Here is a 20,138-nt window from a genome sequence, read left to right on the forward strand (position 1 = left end):
TATCACCCTTCTTCTAGGAACCTGTGCAGCTCATTGTGTGACCTTTCTCACCAGTGGCAGTCACCAGACTGCCATGTGATTATTCCTCAAGCCAAACAAGGAAGACAGAAAAGAGGGCTTGAGGACAATCACTGGCAAAAAACCATTGTATATGTTACTATGTAAAACTCTAAGCCAGGAAAGTAGAAGAGTAAAAGCTTTAAGAAATTGGGGACGAGTAGAGATGGTGTGTATGCCTGTCTAGCAAGAAAGAGAGACAAATTGCAGTCCATGGTGATTCCAGTTCCTCTCAATAGTGCTCTCTCTCTCTCCAGGGAACCTGATGTCCCTGCAGATATGAAGAAGTAATGACTGACTCATTATCAACAGAATCGACTGGGTTTTGCCACTATTCCCAGAATAATTATCAAAGTTGATTCAGATGCCACAGTAAACTGGAGAACCAGTAATACTTCCTAGCTTTCAAATCTGAGTGTGTGCCCTGGCCACATCCCAACTCCATACCAGAGTGACACTTGGGTACGCAACAGTCTTCTTCCCTGTGAGGGAAACTTGAGCGTGAGTACTTGAAAGAAACTGCAGTGTTTTCCAGCCAGGCTTCAGCCCCATACGCATCTGGTTGCACTCTAGGTGCAGCCTTGGAGAGCTTGTTTCTAGAGACTGGGAGTTTTGAGACATTGTAATACAGGTGTTTCAAAGATGTCATCAAAGTTGCAAGACTACAAAGGTTTTCAGAGGTGGTCTTCATCCTGAAGAAATTCAAAGGCAGATACGGGAGTTACGGGATAGTCAGTGCAGAAGTGAATCCAGAGCAATATTGCCTATGAAAAGTTTTGGAAGTGTTAGACCAGAATAATGAGATGTAAAAGCAGAAAAAGTAATTTGTAAGAGTGGTTCAAATGCAAATTAGGGCCTCGACTGGGAATATTAATGAGGACTCTTGAGCCAGGAGAAGACTGAAGTTAGAAGCTTGGACATGTGGGTTGGGCATTAGCGAAGGGCTTGGAGCACTGGAAAAATCTTGACTCAGTTGAAGGAGGCAAGAGAGGGCACCATTTCGAGTGGTAGGGTGGAAGCGTGCAAAGGTACAACAGAGATCATGCGATCTGGAGTGGATGATAGGCCACAAAAAATCAGTAAGAATAAAGGTCTTGTGGGAGTGGGAAGGGTGGGGAGTAGTAAAAGAGAGACTTACCACAGAGGAGGACAAGTGATGAGGAAAGGGACAAACAGAGTGGGAGGGACAGGAAGGAAGGGGGAAGAAGGGGGGGAACCTGCATCAGGCAAAGCTGGAACAGCAGGAGATTTGCAGTCATTAAAAATGGAGTTTACTCAGTGAGGTTTGAAGGGGTAGTAATGAGCAATGTCTTGATTATGAGTGGGGAAGAGGGCAACCATCACAGGGATCATTTGCAGATGACACCAAGTTGGGTGGGAGTGTTGATCTGCTCGAGGGTAGGGAGGCTCTGCAGAGAGACCTGGACAGGCTGGAGCGATGGGCTAAGGCCAACTGTAGGAGTTTCAATAAGGCCAAATGCCGGGTGCTGCACTTGGGCCACAACAACCCCCATCAGCGCTACAGGCTTGGGGAGGAGTGGCTGGAGAGCTGCCAGTCAGAGAGGGACCTGGGGCTGTTGATTGACAGCTGCCTGAACATGAGCCAGCAGTGTGCCCATGTGGCCAAGAAGGCCAATGGTATCCTGGCTTGTATCAGAAATAGCGTGGCCAGCAGGGACAGGGAAGTGATCTTGCCCCTGTACTCGGCACTGGTGAGGCCGCACCTCGATGACTGTGTTCAGTTTTGGGCCCCTCACTACAAAAAGGACATTGAATTACTCGACCGTGTCCAGAGAAGGCCAACGAAGCTGGTGAAGGGTCTGGAGCACAGGTCTTATGAGGAGCGGCTGAGGGAACTGGGGTTGTTTAGTCTGGAGAAGAGGAGGCTGAGGGGAGACCTCATCGCCCTCTACAACTACCTGAAAGGAGGTTGCAGAGAGCTGGGGATGAGTCTCTTTAACCAAGTAACAAGTGATAGGACAAGAGGTAATGGACTCAAGTTACGCCAGGGAAGGTTTAGACTAGATATTAGGAAGCATTTCTTTACAGAACGGGTTGTTAGGCATTGGAATGGGCTGCCCAGGGAGGTGGTGGAGTCCCCATCCCTGGAGGTGTTCAAGAGTCGGATTGACATAGCGCTTAGGGATATGGTGTAGTTGGGATCTGTCAGTGCTAGGTTAACGGTTGGACTAGATGATCTTCAAGGTCCTTTCCAACCTAGATGATTCTCTGAAATTCTGTGATCTTTTTGACATAGAGCTCTATTCCTGCATACTCTTTTCTAAGGTGTGTGGGCACACTCTGCATATAAAGGCCATTATCATTTCCCTTAACAAAAGGCTCCAGCTCCAACCGTGCATAAGATTGCAACAGCCTTGCAGCAGACCATTACATTGGGAAGCCTGTTCAAGCTGGATTCTCCAGACCTGTCATCCAAAAGCTAGTAGTCACTCTGAGAGCTAAGGCTGTATTTTTAAATATGCGCAAAGAAGGAAAGTCGATGAGGCAGCACAGGAACAAACATCACTCTTGGGAACAGAAGCTGAATGAGAAAGGGTTGCAGCCTGTACTCCTTATGTGGAAAACATTGAAATAGGTAACAAATGAAAGGGTTATTTTAATAATTGTTGAGAGAACTTCTAGATCTATAAGTGTTGCTGAAAAATATCTGGAAGTGAATAAATAGCTCATCCTGTGGGTCTGGTTGGACGGCAAAGCCCGACAGCGTGGGGAAAGGAGGAGGAAGTCCTATCCAAGGTCTTCAAGACACAATGGCAGGGTGAGAACTTGTTCTAACTTGCTCTCCCTGGAGAGCAATAGAACAGTTTTTAGAGCAACATGTGTCAGACTTAGTGACTCACAACCACATGTGGACATTCCTAGTAAAATATAAATTGGTCCAGCAGTAGATGAAGAGGAAAGAATCTGAAATATTGCTTGTACTAGACATAAGATCAAATGACTCAAAGTATGCATGCAGACTCTTCTCTATTTTTTGCCCTTTTTATCTGTTAGTGTGTTCCAACAAGTAAATAAACCCCTTTGTTTTAAAAAGGTATTGATGATGTAAGACAAATTGCATATAACACGCAATACATGCTTGACGTATGTGGGATAGTGCACAGGTTTACTCTGAGCAAACATATTTCTCCTTGAAGTGGCTAATGCAAAAGCCTGACACCAATAGTTAAAGGCAGTAGAAGGAAAACAGAAATGCAGCTAGGCTGTAGCAAACATTGAACAAAGCTTTTTTGGACATTGATAAGAGGTTTTCCTTACCTGAGGATTCAGAATGAGGATTGCAGCAGAACAGGTATCTGCTAGGCCTACCAAATGTGACTCAGTTGAAGAAATAGACAAAGTATCTCCTGTTCGCTGTTAGGCCCAACATCCCTTGTAGAACAACAAGAAGTACATCTTTGTAACATTTTTTCAGTGACATCGTGTCACGTGGACACGCAGCAATAGCATTCCCCTCTTTGACAAGCAACAGAGAATATTAATGGAGCCTGTTTGTGAGACCAACAACGAATGGATTATTCAGAATCTGAGAAATTTATATTCCATTGTCACCGATCCTGAGTCATCAGGCTTTGTGGAGTCAACTCTTATAGTTCCTGGGCTGAAATAGTGGGTGTTGTGGCTACATACCTGTTACCATGGATTGATATATGTAAATGTAAATAGTGACTTCAGTAAGTAGAAGGGAGTTTTCATTCTGGACTTTTAAGCTACGTGCTAACCCCTCATTCTAGGAAATCAATCTGTCAAAATCTCATTTATTATCTACAAATTAATGATGAGTGTGAACTAATATTCTTAGAAAAATAATTACGCACTATAGTGAGAGGTGGGAGTACCTGCTTGCTATAGATTTTAAGGTTCAACAAGCACATTTTAATGGAGAAATTGGTCTCCTGGCTCCCACAACAAATCAGGCAGGATATTCTTTTTGCTTTGAGTACAGAACTGTGTATGTTAGTAGTCTGTGCAGGCTGATGCCTGTTTGTGGAAGAATCTACTCATGTTGGTTTACATTTACAGTCTCCCACAACATGATTTGATTTCAGTATCCAGTGATAACAGAACTGATGCATGCTTTTAAGCGTTCAAGAGGAACTGAACTTCAGAAAAGATACTTCTGCTGAAAATAGTTCATTTTCACATGTTCCAAAGCAAGCTTCACACAACGCTTTACTTCGAGTCCTCCTAGCTTCTTACCCCCCAGGGAATTCTTTGCAAACTGAAAATACTCTGTGGCTTAAATTTTAGAAAGAAGATGATGTGGCATGGGAACATGAACCGTATAATCATTATAATCATTATAGTACTTTACTGGAAAGATATCTACCCTATTTTACCTAACCTCCAAATATTTAAACTGAAAAAATTAAGTTAAAACCGAAGGTCTTTTAGATTTGCAGTACACAAATACTGCATTCAGGGGTGTTGGCAAGTCCCCAGGGAACATTTAAAACTTGTAAGCATCCAAGAAAGCACAGAAGAACTTTGAGATCATTGGCTAAAAACTGATGATGGAATTTTCTGGCTCCAAAGAGAAAGTGTCTTCCCTTCTCACCACTCAGATGGGCAAGCATGGATTTAACTAGTAATTTCATAAATATTTGATCATCCTGAAAGCACCATGCATATTCTTCACTTTACTCACAGAAGTAATCACAGTGATGATGATGTGCAAGGGTGCGTTAGTGCACAAACTTCACCTAGGGGCTATTCTTACTGGCTAACTTCTGGCATCTCTCTTACATGCTGAGTTTGGAGCTAAGACTTTCTATAAAGTCAATGGAGTGAAGAATGTTCCTTAGAGTGGGATTCAAACATATACATTAATAGTTTATTGCTTTTAATTAACTACACAGTGAATTCAGATACATGCCTAACATTATAAACTATGTGAATATCTGTCCAGAAACTTTTGTCAAAAACTGTCTCCTACATGGTGATGATGGTGATCTCTTTCCATTCATAATATTTCTGACTTCATCTGTCTTGGATGAGATAGCTCTGAGCATCAGTCCAATGAAAAAGAGATATTACCTAAATATATCTACATGAGCAAGAAGAGTATATACTCTCTCTCTATATATATATCTATACATTTATATTAAAATACTTAATCTTTTGGCAAGTAACAGGGTTGCTTTTCTCTATGGAATGTAAGCCAAGTTTCAGCTGGGAACAAATAATTGAGTTATATAAGCACATATAAAAATAGACTGACCCACATCTACAACAACAGGATCACATTATAATAAAATGGTATTTGTTGTATAATTTCCTGAAGGCAGAAAGCACCTATATAAATAGACTTATATAAAGAAAATCATGTAATATTTGGTCTATATTAGGCATCCATGGAGCTCTACAATATGACGGTTTACATGCATGTGAGCCAAAACATGAACAGTGTGTCTTCCTAGTGCAATGCCATTCTGTAGGGAAGATGGATATCCAGTTCTGAGTATCATGATCTGCATTTGTATCAGATGATTCATGTCAGATGACATGGTCTGAGAAGAAGAAGCTGCATACAAAAAAAATTAAGTAAAATTAAGATTTTTTTAATTTCTGGAATAGGCCACAGTACTGTACAGTTCTGTTTACGTTACTACAACTGATCAGAATAGCACTCTAGTGAGCGCAGTTCTGCACACATAAGGGAATCTGCAGCTGCAGATTTGAATAGGATAGGAAACATTATATAAACTTACTGCACATACTGCTTCTCCTGCTGTAATAGCTAATATGTCAAGACATGCTTATAGAAACAGACACATGCATATGTGTATCACAGACAAGGTAGGTGCTCAGCTGGTATTCAAACCAATGTGTATTTACAACTACGCTCACAACCCCTCTCTTGCACAACTTGCAAATTCACAAGCTGCCACAGTATATTTCAAATAATTTAAGTTGTATTTCTCTTCAAAGCTAAAAGCTGGAAATATAACATAGTAATTGTGAATATTTAATACATCACAATACTCACAGATTAGTTTTACCAAGCCATGTCTGTTCCTAAACCAACAGACTATGTGCAGTAAGAACACGCTGCTTTAATTATAGCTACCATTATTGGTGCTCAAACTTGACTTATGAATCCTTAAAGCTTAGTTAACTCAGAATTAGTTTTCCTCACAGAAAGAGCATGACACTCCAAAGTAATGAATATTTCCATGCCAATTTCTATTTTAAATTCTTAATTTTATTGTCTATAACTTTTTTTTTTTTTTTTTTTAACGTGGCAGGAATTCTTTCATAACGGAGATTGGTTTTCTCCCTAGTATTCTAACAGGTGAAAAATAAATGTTGGTAGAAGCTAAGCATGGAAAATTCCAGCCTAAAATACTTCTTCAGGTAATGAATGACTGAAAATAGGGCATTAGAATGAAACCCATTTCTAACCTTGTTGCATTTGCCTTCTTCTATCTCTAATGTAGAGTTTATAATATATAGGGGGGTGTTCCTGCAGCATAGTTCCAGTCGCTTAACCAATGAATATGTCTAATTGATCAAGTACAGCATAGAAAGGACAAAACCTGTTTTGTTTTTGGTTTTGATTTTTTTACACTGGTTAGCTTCCTTGCCTTAACACAGATGTAAAAGCAGCCACCTGAGGCAAGCTTAGGCTCAAGCTGCTGCCTGAGCTGAGCTGAAAGATAGCTCCGTTTCAGCGCACATTGACTCAAACTATTTCAGCTGACTCTGTCAAGAAGAGCAAAAACTAAGCATTCTCAATGATCTAGAGCCCAGTTCTCTGAAAACTAATCAAGACTACAAAGTCATCTTGCACTGGTTATTGAAGAACGATCAAAATAATTTTTTCTTGCTTATATTCCAATGTGGACTAAATGAAAAAAGAAATCTACAGGAGAAATTTGCAGTAGATCAAGATCAGTAGAATATGCAGTAGATCAAATCTGCATAATAACTGATGATTTCTCCAGCTAACATGTATGATCAGATAGTCCCTATATCCCAGGAAATCATGTCAATATTTCAGGTGCTTAGTGGGTCGGATAGCAACGATGATGTTTTGAAGTAAGGTCAACACTACAAACAAGAGGGGACCTATCTCTCAAACAATGTAACTGCCTTATTCTCTGTGTATCTGTGTGAGATTGCAACAGTGTTGTCATTATATGTGTTTCTGAAATGAGTCAAAATAAAAAGTGAGAAGATAAAATGTACTTCTAAACCTGCTCAGTGACTGGTCAGCCAAAAGCGCACAGAAATCAGTAGAACATTAATTCCCATTATTGGGAATTATTCTATTAATTCTCAAAAACCTTTAGACCATTTTGAAAACTTTGCCCATGTCTAAAAACAGTCTAATATTTCTGGAGCCAAAACCTCGTGTGTTTATTGTATCTTGTGTTTATACATTGGAACTTCAGGATGTGAAAATACCTCTAACATTATGAACATTAAGAAAAAAAAATCATTGTGTTTTACATGTGCTTGGCATCAGGGAAGACTGATCTATGTGACCAAAAGTAAGGTGTGTAAATTAAACCAACTAAACAAAGTGAGAGTAGTAGTTATATCAAACTGTTGAGTGTGGCACTCTCTACGGACTGCAGTGAGCAGTACAGATTCATCTGATCTTACATACATTTTTCCTATCAGACGCAATGGCTTTGTGAAGTCTTAACTTACAACTTTCTAAAAGAAAACATTTCAAAAACTGATCTGTAAGCAAAGTAAGAATTCTATTAACAGATTCAGCTTACCAGGGTATACTGTTCACTGCACTGTTTTAAAGTGTACCTAATTAATCCCTTATTTGGAAATTGGAAATTTTGTTTTAAAGAATAGTTTTCAAATTGCAGAAGAGAGGAAATAAATTGCTCAAACCTTAATCAAAGTCTCAACTAGGTGTTTGCAAAGGTTTTTTTGGTAAGGATGGCCATTTAACAGCAGGGGTATTAAGTTGCAGATCACATAGCAAAAATTTAATTTCCTTGGCCATATCTGTTCTCAATTTCCAAATGTTCTGGGGCTCCATGTCAACTCAAATGTTCCTTTGCTTGTCATCCCTAAAAGCACACCTGGTGTGATACAGTGTTATGCCAGCCCAGGGAACTGAACTTGCAGTGACTTTGCACAACCGTGCAGCATGTGAGAGCAGCTGAGGTTCACCCGGGTCTGGAATGCACAGCTGGGAGATTTCCCCAGCTCCAACAATAGCTCCCGTCCCCACTCATCCACCCCAGTCACTCCAATCCCAACATAATCAAAGAGATCCGGTAGACTTAGATGGCAAATTTAAGATGTCTCTGTTGTCCACATAATAAAAGCCTCTGCAGGCCACAAATAGCTCATTAGGGATGGGGAAATAAGTAACTTCTTTAAAGATTTCCCTTTTTGACTTCTGAACCTAGCTTTTGACTCCAGTTCATCTGCTAAGTAATTATTCCCATCAATCATAGTCACAAAGAAGAAAGTAGTTTTTGATAAACCAGTTGACAAAAATCACTGCTTCCTGACAAAACTGAACATCTCCTGTGCCCCTCTGGCAATCCAAACTCATGCTGCATTCACTGGGAGGACATAAATCATTTGGTCTTTTATCAGCAAGAAAAAAGAGTAGTCTTAATGTCCACAGACCCAAGGTACAGGAAGTCTTGGTGCTCGGACTCAACAGCGAGCTCTTCCTGGTGAGTGTCCAGCCAGGTCTCCACAGTTGCCATACGAAAAGGTGTCAAAGGAATCACGGAGGACATTTTGCAATAACATCTACTGGATGTGGAAGTCATTAGCTTCTTTGAAATTTTGGATTATATTGTTCAGGTATCTTGAGTTAAAAAATAAAAATCCTACTGAATCTTGCCAAGTAGCTTAAAAATTGGCAGTCCTGATCTTCAAGGTGAGAAAACATTTCACTTTTTCAATAAGATAATTTTTCATTCCTGTGTGTAGAAGCTGAACTGAACTGAAAAAAAACCCCTTGAGTTTGACCTATCTGGAATTGAGTAACTACTAAGGAACCTGGAGCTAGGTGAGTGAGGGACAGTCTGAATTAAAACAGATAGCAGTACAACCTTATAATTATTATACGTATAAGTATTATGTGTATAAGAACATATAACATAGTTTTCCTATATACCATATACACCATAGTTTTTCAGACTGTTGGAAAGGTGGGCCTTGGGCTTAAGTAATTCTGTGAAGCTGGTAATATGTATTTGGAAGAAAATTTTTTATGCATACATTTTTCTTTGAATATTCTTCATCTTTATTAACACAAAGCTTGAAGTTGCTTCAAGGTTTGTCACCTTGGAAGTTACTCCACTGGAGACAATTAATACAGTGTTTGTAACTGTATATATTATGATTGGATCTGATAGCACAATCTGTAGTGAAGATGTCCCAACATTTCTCACTTCAAGACACCTCTTTTAGTTACTTATAATTTTGCCAAATGAGTTTTGGACTGAAAAATTTCTTACCAGATGCTTTTCATTAGCCTGATGATTTTCTTGTTCGTTTCTCAATTTACGGATAAAATATTGTAAGCCTTTATGAGAACAGGGATAGACAAAAAGTGTGTTATGTTGCCCATGATGAAAATGTTGTGGGTTTTCACCTTAAAAGTTTTAGGCCATACAGTTGTTGAAGTAAAAAGATTAAATTTGACAGGAATGGAGGTGCTTTATGCTAGGAAAATATTCCTACTGTTCTGAAAATCTATCCACATTTGAAAAATGCCATTTTGCAAGTGTTCAGGAAAGACTTGCTAGAGATTTAGCTGAAAGCTCTGAAGAGTCCATCTGCTGTGGACCTACTCAGGGCTGCACAGACATAATTCTTCCTGTGATTACAGCCAAGCACCACAAAATGTGTGCCTCGCAGGGACCTTTCTGTTGACAGAGTGCAGAGGGTAAAATGAATTAATTTAAATGCAGTGTAGACAAAAGTGGAATTTAGGAGTTAGAGTGGTTATATACATGGAGAAAGAAATGGAAGGAGTATGGTGAGCGGGAGCATGGGACCATGAATTGCCATGTGTATATGCAGCAGACAGGGACTGGGAGTTTGTGTGGAAGATGAGGTTTAGAGGATGACAAACAACCAGGGTGGACAAAGGAAGAGATTTGAAGTTAGCTGAGCAAAGGAACCAGGACAAATATGTAAAGAGAATTAGATGAGGATTTCAGGGAATGGGGTTGAATATGAACAGCAGCTAAACCAGGGATTAGATAGTGCAAGAGGGCTAACTGGTAGTTTGGGAGCTGGTCAGCAGTTAAACTGGATTGTTTGGGTAGGTAAGAAGACAGGAATGTAAAAGACATCAGGAAGACTGTGAATAAGAGTCAAACAAAACACTAAAACAACATTTTAAAGGTGCAATGCAAGGTTAAATGCAAGCTTTTAACACATTGGAAATGCTTTTGAAACATTAATTTAAACCCTTGGGCACAAGCATGATGATACACTATTATGGCGTGATGATAGACTACTTCTGCAGAACCCCAGCCTTACTCAGGGAACCCCATTATAAGAAATCTCCTCTGGGTTTCCACAAGGTTATAAATTGAAGATTACAAAACTCCTGCTTCATTGGCTCTGGCAGTCAGAAGGTGTGAAATTCATTAAGCAGTGGATTGCTAGAAGGAAAGCCACCTGCACGGAGATGCTGACAATTAGGTTCTTTCTTTGCCTCTGACAGTTCTCATATGCTGCTAAAGAAGTAATTTTAATCTAACTTTTCCAGATGGTCACTAATTACACATTTCCAGAGAGCCACCCAGAGATCTGAGATCTAGTTTGAAATTGTGTTGGCTAGTCATAGCTGAATTCTGCTGGAACGATGCTTTAGACATAAGGACTTAAAAAGTCAGGTCCTTGGCACCTTGGACACTGAAAATTATAAAACTTTAAGTTCTTGCTTTCCCATTCTATGGCAGTTAATGCTTCTCACCTCAAACTGTTCCTTGGGTCCAGATGTCCCTCCAAATAGAGAAACATAATTTAATTTGGTTATTCCACATCTGATTTCAAGTTGAATACCTCAATAAACAACTCTCTTATTTATGCAAAACTACATGGATTTGTTTGTTTCAACTTGAACATTTAGTTCAATCCTACATGGCTTTTGGCACTTTTTTGGTTAGCTTATGATTCATCTCACACAAGGGGTCAACTAGGTTCTTGAATTAAGTACATAAGTAGAAAAAAAATAGTTCTGGAATGAGAAAACCATTGTAGCTTGCATTTACTGAATAAAAACCTATGTGGTTAAGCTTTGTAACTAAAATAGAACCTCCACTTCTGAACAGAAACCAGAGAACAGTTCAGAGTTACAGTAAAATATCATGTAGACAAATTAATTTCAGTGGAACAATAGTCTGAAGTGTTGCATTCATTTTATTTTCAAACTCAGGAAACCCAGACTGTGATTCTTTCATACTCAAGCAGAGTTTATTAAATGACAGTTAATGTAGGAAGATGCAGAGCCAAAAACCTGGGCTAGGAAAGGAACATTTTTTGTAGTAGTGTGGGAGGATGAAGCTCAGAAGAGTGTTTTAAATCTTTTAGTGACTCAGGTATTACACACTCAGATGAGTGCCTAACAGCAGAACAGCTTGCTATGTAATTTCTCAGGCTAGAGGACTGAAAGCAAAGGGTTACATGAGGGAAAACATAAGTGTGCTTGGTTCAGCTGAAATCAAACTCAGGACACTCCTAATCCTGGAGTGATGTTTACAGCTGGTCTTGTAATTAGAAAAAAAAACAAGTTCACTAATATCAGAACTGGATATAGCACAGAAGAATTCAAATGTTTTTGCTGAGAGTATTAAATGGTGAGAACTTAAACTAGAACCTGTCATTTGCTAAGTATGTGCTTTTTTCTTTTATTTTTCCTCATTTTGGACATATGCACTGTGGCACCTTGCATTAACAGGTCTAATATCACCTCGCCCTGAACCAAACATCCAAATAGCTTCATGGTAGAGGAAATATTCTCCCACATAACTGCAGACTGACTGCAGATGCACAGAAAGGCTCAGGCCTCCTAAATTCCACAGAGAAAGTCTATGAGAGAAACAAGCAAACTCCTGAGAGCCTGTTCTGTTTCCTAACACAACTTTTAACACAACAGAGACAATCCTGCAATCCTGTATTCTAAAAAGGTCACTCAAAAATAAGGAATGTTTTTTGCTATTTTAAATGTGTATGAGGATGTATGCACACTTTCTCAAAAAAAAATTTATTTTTTCATAGGGAAAGTTAACAATCCATTACAGAAAAATTACTTCAACCTTCTAGGCTGTGAGAGTGTTACTGCATTTGGATTACAGATCTAAAATACAGCAGGAGTTTTCTCTAAGCAATTTTCCTTTGAGCGAGACAATGTCTTGTATTGAAAACAAGTTAATGAGATTATAATCTGAGACATTAAATACTTTTTAAACATCCATTTAATTGTATTTTAAAAAGCACCTTGAAACCATAAAAGAGATAATTTAATGTAAGAACTGGATTCCATTACCTTCTATGTGAAAGAAAAGCCTATGAAGGGGCTAAATTTTCAAGAGTAGTTCATTTTGCAAGAAAAAAGTCATAACTGTATATTCAGGTCAATGGTCTAGCATTTTGGCCCAAAAATCTGAAAACATGTTTTTCGGCATTGCGATAAGGTGACCTTCCAAGTTTCAGAAGGTATGATCTTTTGTTTTCACAGCCTGCAACCAGAAGGAGCTGTCAGATCCCGTAGTCTTACCTCCTATATAATACAAACTATTACCTTTCAGCCAGATCTGTTACTGTATTACATTCAAAATTAAGCTGTTAAGTTAGATGAATAAGGTTTCAATGCCCAGAAGAGTAAGAGATTTGTTAGCTGCAGTCAAAAAACAGGACACAGAAGGTGACACTTGTCCCCAAGGTCACAGCAAGAACTGACAGCCCAATAGGTGATGTGATCTCAGAAGATGAACCACACTTCACACTACAGAGGAAGAAAAAGTCCTCTCAACTACTTGGCAAATCTAACATGGAGGTTATTCCTTTCCACATCCAGATCTGGTAATGAGTGAAAATCTGAATATATGAGGAGGATACATTAAACAGGACTCTAAAAACAAAGATCCTCGGCACAGCCTTAAAGCATGAATTAATTCTGAGTGAGATCCCATATCCAGCTGTGGTTGATCTCTGGTACTTCAGAGGAGTATCAAAAAACTTGGGATAACTTGCTTACATGTTGCTAATTGTTCATGAGACAGAAAAATGTCATACTGATTCTTGCTGGTGAATAACTAATGGCCCTTATGCATGAGATCCGATTGTAATGATTGCTTTACCGCACAGCTGTAATTTAACCAGCATGCTGAGGGCACTGCCTACAATATCCCTGAAGGCCTGTGAAGGATAGAGATAAACATCACTTTACTACACACAGACTTAGTAAAATCAGAGGGAATTGCACACCTATTCAGTCAGTCCAGTGGACCTACTACACTTTTTCTCAGGAACTTCATTAAAGCAAATCTTTTTAGAATGAATTTTGCTTGAGAGTCTGACGTGTCCTAAACACTCTGCATATTTTTAAATGGTGGTTAATTTGCCAACCAGTAGAAATTAAATTAGAACTCCAATTTTATTTTTGATAGCATAGCACCAGTAAGATAAACTAGAGTGAAAAATAAATCCCAAGTCAGAATTGCCAGCCTGTTTCTGTAAGAAAGTGACAGTACAACTACTGATCCTTTGCCTTTAAGAACTGTTAAATCTCAAACAAGATAATTCACAAAATAATGTGCGTGAAAACTCAGATTTCAAATAGGAACTGATCAAAGATGGATACCAACATCAGTTAATGGCACAGCAAAGACGTAATATTCATGTAGACATTTTTATATATATACATCTGCTGATGTAAGAAAGTAAAATACACCAAGCATGATAGCTTTTGTCTAACTCCTGCTTTTAAAAGAGATCTCTGTTTTTGACTGGTGTTGTCTCACAAATGCACAATAGAAAAGTATACTATCAGACATAAGGCTGATCTCAATTGTTTTTAATGTAGGATCATAAAATATTTTCTTGCATTATAATAGCAACAGTAAAGTGGCATTGGTGTGAAACTGATAAAAACAAGATCTTGAGTAGATTAATGTGTTTTTGTAAGTTACCACAAATAGCACTTAAAAATGGAAATGTGCAGCATCTACTTAGAAAAGCCATCCATTATTCCAGTATTATGAGGAAAAGGAAAGGATAACATCATAAGAGGTCCTGACTCTAGCTGAGGCTCTTTGTGAACTGATGGATGCAAAACTCTCAAAACTGGAAATTTGTGTCACATGAAGGATCGGGTGCTGTAAAATAGGAGCATTTACATGGGTCCTGTACAACCAGGTACATATAAAAGGGGATTTTGATTTCTCAGGCCTCTTTTGTCTCTGTCGGTATGTGCCATTCACTACCTCTTAAAGACCGTGGAACATACCTGGTACCTAAAATTGAACGATGGGCCTGAACTCTTGCATTTTCCTGTGTGATGTGAAGTTAAAAGGTATAGTATAACAGACTTGATTTAGACAAGCAAACAGAAACAAATAGGATATTTACTTACTGTAGGCGCTTTCAGTACCTAAGGTTAAAGAGCCATCTGTTTTTCTGGTATAATTCCACTGGTTTCAACGGAATCTGGGCAGGATAAATTTGATGCAATACGTTCACCTGGTCACCTAGCACACAGCAGAGACATTCCCTTTGTGTGGAGGTCTGCATACAATCAGTTTGCCATCTAGTGGCAACTATTTTGAACACAGACAGTAATTTAAAACAGTAGCTGTTATTTTAAATACCAGGGTATATTAAATCACCTGCATGAAAACATACATCATCAGGTAAAAAATATTTTAAAGCCTTGAAGGGTAACTGCATGTATACCCAGTATTGTACATCCAGGCAGGAAAAATTTCCTGACTCAAGCTGACTATCTAACACAAAAATATTTCCAATTGCACTAATACTTTCTGTACGGTGTGGCTGGATATATATCACTTGTAGAATTTTACATGAAAGAAGATGGAACAAAATACTGATGATTAGACACCTGCTAATTCACACATCTCCTCTCCTTGCCAGGCTCTCTAGGATTGAAAAAAATGCTAGTAATGAAAATTTTTACATAGACAAACTGTGGCCCTACCTGAGTAGTCTCAATGATTGGAAAGGCAGCTGCTCATGTGGGAAAAGCAAAAACATGGCCAAGTCAGATTGTTTGTATTAAGGTTATGAGTTACTAATAGAAAGACTAGTCACAGTGACCACATGCCATATCTCCTAACCCAAAGCAGCTACCAGAATCTGCTCAGGAAATGCAAAAAAGATGTACTTTTTGGTGGTGGATGGCCTGGTAGCACTTATGCACTTACTTAAGTGGGTTTATTTTCCCTAATTTTAATGCTAATTTGACTATTCTTAAGAGTTACTGGATTTTTATCTGCTTGTAGTACTTAAATGATCTTTGTTACTATACTGTTCCTTGCTTTACTATTATTACAATATGTATCATGACACAGGAAATGTATCTGACATAGGGAGATGTTGTTATCTTATTATACAGACAAATGTCTCATTGCTTCAGACGTGAAGTGGCAAAGACTTCTGCCCTTCCTTCTACACAAGGAATTCCATAGATTTCATAAGAACCTTAAAAAAACATTAAACCCAGTGTCAGAATACAGTGTCCCTGGATCTGATTTTAAAATAGTAAAAAGATATGAGTCCTGCATATCTGAATTCTACTGGGAGCCTATTCTGTAATGATGGAGATGAAATATTTGAGAGCCAACAGATGTCAGTCAGTCTAGAAGACTTGCCAAATAGCTAGCACTAGCTAACCTTGGTGAATGACAGGAACCAAAGGGTGACAAAAGGTCAGAGATGAACACAGGTCCTCCAATTTTAGAGTATCCTGAATTGACAGGGGAATCAACCAAACACTGAAAACTCAAGCAATGTGATGTGAGAAATTTGATTTAGAGAAGATTTAGGCTGCTGAAATTCATATTAGGATGTCATTAGCTGTTATCCTGCAGAAAACCATTTAATAATGAATTCTAAAGAGCTGTTGAAATACATTTTGGACATGTCATAGATACAATTTTTTTGTTTGTTTTCTGACAAATATCATCTGGATCTAATGTCAGAGGAGCAGTAAAATTGAGTAAAAATTCTTTAGATGAGAGAATTTATCAGGTTTCTGAGCTTAATGATATATCTGCTTACACTGTAGTAGTCAAAAATATAATATACATAGATGTTTCATCGAATTACTGAATGCATCTGTATTCAACCTCCTATTCAGTGATCACAGACAAATGCTCAATTCATTGAAAATATACTTTAGCCCAAATTGCCAACCTAGTTGTGATAAAGTGACTTGCATTCTGTTCTGGGCCATGAATCATGGTCACAAGAGTTAATTAAAGTTCTAATGGCAGGGTCAACAAGGTCAAGTGAATGAGTTTGTCTATATGTAATTAGGGCAGAATGGAAGATAATGAAGTTCAACAGGTGCAACTGAGAGCAGAAGCTGTCTGTTGCACTAAAGTGTTTGACTTAAAGATTCAAAATTGCTTTTGGTATGAAAAGTTGGGAAAAATACCTTTTTACTCGTCAATGGAAGAAATTTTTCTCTAGAAATGACAGGTCTGAAAATAGACAACGTCCTAGCGCCGTCTTTACTCTCATTTTCAAACCTGCTGAGCTCAAGAATATGAATAATATGATTGTTTCACAGCACACATTTTTATTTTCTAGGCAAAAGCAGTATATCTATGACTGCAGAAAAATAAAGATAAACGAGAAAAATTTGTAGATGGAAATTCACTCTGGATGTGATTTATTCTACTTCAGATCAGTTTTAGAATTTCTGTATTTTTTCACATTAAAATGATGAGTTCAAACTAAAGATGGCAAATAACAAAACCACGAATTTGTGGCACTTTTCAATCTAATAAAAAAATACATTATCCTGAGTCCTTTATACAGACATCTCTTGCTCACAAGCTTGCTGTTTTTAAAACAATCACTTTCTTCAAATACTGATAAACAGCAAAAGCAAAAGCATACTCCATGAACAGGACAAAATGCATGCAGAATAAGTTACTGCATAATCCCAAGAACCCAGTGTAAAGGCACCGAGACAGGCTTCTTTAAACTCCCTCTTTGGACAGCAAAGGGAAACGTGTGAATGTGTAAGTGTCCCAATAATCCTTCCTGTATATTAACACATTTATGATAGCTATTGGCAGTGCAAATTTCTTTCTACTACCTTGTCAGTGCTCAAATCAGCCCTTCAATCAGAAGGTACACTTCTGCAAATGAAAAAGGACTCAGTTTCCATGCCCAATCAATCCTGGTAGCTCTCCTCAGAGTGCCAGAAAGAGATGGTTAATTAGTGCCATGTATTACTGTGCTGGGGGACACCTGCCTGCAATGAACAAAAATGAGACAGTCAGGTCATTTCATGGAGACTCTACAGTTACATCTACCTAGTAAATTAAAATAGTGACTGGGAACATTCTTGGGCACAGAAATGGGTTTGCACATTAAATTAAATAACGATGCAAAAGGTTCTTGCCCATGCTGGTGAGCACAACTGGGGAGGCTGGCACAGGCCTGGGTCACATTACTGGGCAACTTGTGGAGAGCCACCCTGTCTGGTAGAGTACACACTGGTCATGTCACACCACGTGGCCCAGGAACCCTCCCAGGACTTTTATGGTACTAGTATATACATAGTATATTGTTACTTGTTAAGCTTTCACATAACATATAAAATTTATAGTTGACTCAATTATAAAATAGATAATCCCATAAAATGTTCAACCATTCCAAAATCACTCATTATACCCTGTCAGCTAGATTTTGGCATTTTCAAAAGGTGGAAAACCAGGCTTGGTAGTTGTTAGGTTATGTGGTTAACAGTCCATCTGCACACTCAAGAAAGAGCACAAAGAGATAATGTTGTAGGGGCAGCCCAAATAATACCACGATGGGCTGCTCTCTGGCTCATCAAGGAGAGCCATTGGTCCATCTCCACAAGCCCAGAGTAGCTAGCACAGGCACACAGTGGCAAGTGGGAACCCGAATTACAGCGTCCTGAGGAGCAAACACCTTGTCTGGTCTCCTTCCAGGTTTTTACCAGGAAAGTCTCAGCCCTGTTGCCCAGGTGTGAAACCCATCAATATGAGCCACTGGGAGCAGGTCTCTGGATCACCTTTCAGGCTAAGGGGTTTACTGCCTAGAGGGGTGGGACATGTTATAGGCTGTGGGGGAAAAAAATTTTTGGGATCACCCAGGACTTATTATGGAATGTTTAGGGAGGAACCAAAGGCTGGAAAAGGAGGGATTTAGGTGATTTGAGGAGGAACAAGTGTGGAAAGGCATGTTTGTGTGTGAGAGAGAGTCTTGACCATCAACTGGAGTGGGGCTGCAGCCTCAGGGGCTGATCTATGTCCAGGTCCCAGCAACTGGGGAGACTGGGACCCAGGGGCCAGTTACTGGGCAGACTGAGTGAACCCAGCTACTGGTGGGACCTACCTTGTACCTGTGTATAAATACATCTTTTCACTAGTGGGTCTCCAACCTACTCAGCCAGAGAAGGGAGCAGGATGAGACCATTGGTACTGTGTTTGTGTGAGTACTCTGTGTGCCTGTCTGTGACCTGTGTGGTGCATATGTATATAGATGTATATATGTGATGTATATGTATGCTCTGTGTGCACGTGTGCTTACTGGGAATTCATCCTTACTACTCTTTGGACCTGGGAGCATGGAGCTGCAGCAGCATTGCCTTGCCTCTCTCAGACTGCTTGATCCAGGACAATATATTTTCCTCTAACAGTAGCAGCAATTTTGCAGCCCACTCCTCAGTTTTTGTGGGTCTAGTCCTAAAGAGATTTTTTCATTGCTTCACTGTACTCATCAGAAATTCCCACTAACACTAGTGGAGATGCCAGAGTATCTTCAAAATGTAGGCTTGTGTTAATCAGCACATTAAGCTTCTCAGCAGAAAGGCCTAATATTGATTTTTTTTTTTAAATGCAGACAATTAAACTTGATTCTTAGACATACAGTGGGGCCAGGGTGGAAAGTTTACATTGCTGCAATTGTGTTATAGCTTCTCTCTGGATAAACAGAAGACTTCATTTTAAGTTCTATAAATCCCACACCATTCACAAACAATAAAATTAATTTCTAGTTTGAATAAATAAAGCCTACTAAATTGGCTTCTTTGCCAATACTTTCAAGCTTTATATTGAACTTGTTCGCAAAGCTGACAGTGTCAGTTAACAAAAGATGTTATTTACTATTTTTGCTATTAATTAAGCCAACTCCTCAGATACAACTAGCTCATTGGAGTTAATTATCTCTAAAAGAATCTAGTTCATTTACAATTTGCAAATCAGAAAGAATTATACCAATTTTTTGAGTTTAATTCTTTTAGTACTATGAATATTTTAGAGTTCATGAGCTTTTACACTGAAATTCCAGGAGACAACTTTTCAGGAGCTGAAAGTCCCTAAAATTCACCTCTTATTTAATCAATTATATTGAAAGTTCCTTTACATGATATTATCAGGAATGAGGGCATTGTTAAAGCAATCCAACAAATTTTGGTACTAAAATAGACTGATACATTCAAAGCACATTCCTGCTTCCACTTCTCAGATTTCCTATCCCTCAAAATTTATTCATCTGCAACCAAGGTTAAAGAAAGAAAGAATCTAATTGCTTTAATCCTCATGGAGGTAAAGCCTAGACCTCACACAGTTCTAGCTCCTTCCATATGGGAGCCAAGCTGTCATATTAAGGCTGTATAATGCATATACGATCAACACCAAACTGTATGGGCTGTCTTTCACAGGATACAATTAAGCTATAATTGTTAAAGTTGTAACACATTGTAAGTCAACAAATTTTAGAGCTTTTTTATTTTAAAAATGCGTTTTCATCAAGTTCCCTTTGCTACATTGACAGTCTTCCAGTCACTGCAGTAAAAGAACAAAAATAGTGGCAACTATTTATTTTTC

Source organism: Strix aluco, chromosome 3 (assembly GCF_031877795.1).
Source record: "Strix aluco isolate bStrAlu1 chromosome 3, bStrAlu1.hap1, whole genome shotgun sequence".
NCBI classification, from domain to species: Eukaryota; Metazoa; Chordata; class Aves; order Strigiformes; family Strigidae; genus Strix; species Strix aluco.